The sequence below is a fragment of the Coenobita brevimanus genome, chromosome 92, assembly GCF_032717465.1.
Source record: "Coenobita brevimanus isolate Jiangsu-jjx chromosome 92, ASM3271746v2, whole genome shotgun sequence".
Lineage (NCBI taxonomy): Eukaryota > Metazoa > Arthropoda > Malacostraca > Decapoda > Coenobitidae > Coenobita > Coenobita brevimanus.
In genome coordinates, this window is record NC_137045.1 from 9613695 (window position 1) to 9616233 (window position 2539).

General features: G+C 40.3%; 1 non-coding gene across 1 annotated transcript; it reads left to right on the plus strand.

Annotated features, from left to right (window-relative positions):
• LOC145412297 (5S ribosomal RNA) lies at positions 1-119 on the plus strand. The gene has a single exon (XR_013899557.1). It is a non-coding gene; the product is annotated as a 5S ribosomal RNA (ribosomal RNA).
• The last annotated feature ends 2420 nt before the right edge of the window (positions 120-2539 follow it).

Consider the following 2539-nt stretch of genomic DNA (forward strand, 5'->3'; position numbering starts at 1 on the left):
TTCAACGGCCATACCACGTTGAGTACACCGCTTCCCATCCGATCAGCGAAGTTAAGCAACGTTGGGTCTGGTTAGTATTTGGATGGGTGACCGCCTGGGAACACCAGATGCTGTTGGCATCCCTACGTGTCAAGTGGGGTTGGTGGGGGATTAGTGCCCCTCCCTGTAAAACAATTAACTCCAAGCCCTTGACCACCCCGTTTGGGATACATGGCGTCTGGCGATGGATGGAGTATTTTTATTAAATTTATCATGGAAAAATAAATTTTTGCACCTACCATGCCAGTTATAATCTGATTTACGTTTCAAAAGGACAATTAACAATAAAAACCAATTTTCAGTCACAGCGCTGATATCAAAATCAGTACAGTGTACAAATGTAAGTTATAGATGATTGGTGTCATTACCATGTTACTCCTATGATGACAATTCCAATTATATAACGCTTGTGGGAAACAGGTTTGCATCTGTTTTAGTCATAGCATCCCAGCCTTAATGCCTTTTTCAGTCTGAAGCTCTTCCAGTGCGAATTAATTTAGAGGTAACCCAAGAAGCTTGCATTGGTAAATGTACATTTTCCCTTAAGCTGCAGAAGGATCTCACCAATTCAAGTTCGGTTACCCAAGTTAGTTTTCTGCATTTTTCTGACTTCTTGGTGATAAACGATTATTAATTCTTTACCAAATGGGCATGGCCTTGTCAAATTTTCTATTGAAATGTGAGTCATTCGCAGGTTACTTGCTATTTTTCCTAAATTACCACAGCTACATGACAGTATTGTGATACCAGCTCTAACGTATGGCAGTGAAGCTTGGATGTTGTTGGAAGGACACAAGTCATGAGTGAGAGCAGTGGAAATGAGTTATTTAAGAGGAGCCTGTGGAGTCACATGGAGAGACAGGCTGACGAATGAGAATATAAAGAAGCGTTGTGGTGTTGATGTGGATGTGATAGGAAGCATTATGAAGAACACACTGAGGTGGTTTGGCCATGTGGAGAGGATGGAGGGTGAAAGACTGACGAAGAGAGTGTATGTGAGTGAGGTGGAGGGGGGAAGAGGGAGGGGGAGGCCGAGGATGAGATGGAGGGATGGGGTGGAGAGGTATATGAGAGAGGGGGGTGTGAGTTGGGAGCAGGGGAGTGAAATGGCAGGGGACAGGGCGACTTGGAGGTGATTTGTTTGTGGCCACCCCAAACGGGATTGAGACGTCTGGCAATAGATAGATAGATAGACCACAGCTACTGGGCATTTTTTAAACTTACGGTACTTCTGAAAACTATACATGAGGATTTTAAATATGTAAATATTTCGCCGATGTCTGCCAGTAGCTGGTCATGTTAAACGTTCCTAATGTGCATTTTTTTTTCTGAAAGCTGACCGCCAAATGCAAGTTAGGTCGGATTAGGTTTGGCTTGGTTAGGTTAGGTTTGGTTAAATCATTAAGTTTCCCAAAGCTTTGACATGGGTTACACTGGTGCATCTAGTTGGAGCGATTGTTGGTAAACAACATGACCAGTAGTACAGATCACCAGTAAACACTGCTGCAGGTGACCTGGCTGCTTCTGTAAATGCCCTGAAATAGGTATATATATATTTTTTACCAGTCATTTCTTGCAGTCACACTTCAACAGTTACTGTAACTATGTGTGTGTGTTGCATATGTACCATAATTACTTACCTTGAGATTGTGAGTTTTTTATATAGGTGGAATTGTGGTGCCTGTTTGGTGAAGAATTACCCAATTCTTTTTTCCCCTCTTGTTGTTATCATGTTCCTTATGCCTCACCATCATTTGTAATGATGGACTTACTGAAGATTAATTGAATCTTGGTTAAAGTGCTAGGTTTGTTTAAGTTAAATTGCAAGGTTAGGTTGGATAAAATGTAAAGTTACGAAGAGGTCATGTACCAAAAGTCAACTGGCACTTACCAGGATATTTGTATAAATGTCTGCCATTACATTTGAGGAATGTTTGGTAGAGCAGAAGGAACATGGCTAAAAACAATAGGGAAAGAAATTTAACATGAAATGTTCATTTGGCACCCCCAGAATAACCAGAAAAATATAAAAGACTATCAGGAAAAGAAGCCCTGATTTGGTAAGGTGCTTCTGCTGCTTGAAATAAAACGTATGTTTACCCTTGCCTTTTCTGCATAATTTGATACTGTACGAGTACACAGTAAACCTCTATATAACAGATTTCAGTAGACTGGAATTCGCTTTTATTGGAATCAAGGAGGTACGGTACTAAATTCCTATACGGTATATCGGAAAAAGTCCGATAAATCCAAAAGTCCGGACTGCCTGACCACTTCAGCGGTGTTCATCACAATAAGGTAAATAAAAGACATGTTTATCAGTGTACAGTACTGTATTATTATATATATTATACCATTTGATTAATGTAGTGAAGTTATAACACAGTACAGTACCAAAATTGTAGTCAAAACAGTTTAAAAACCGTTCGTACAATCTTGACTAATGTCTGATATATCAGAAAAAGTCCGTGTTAGCAGGGGGAAGTCCGGATGTTGCTTT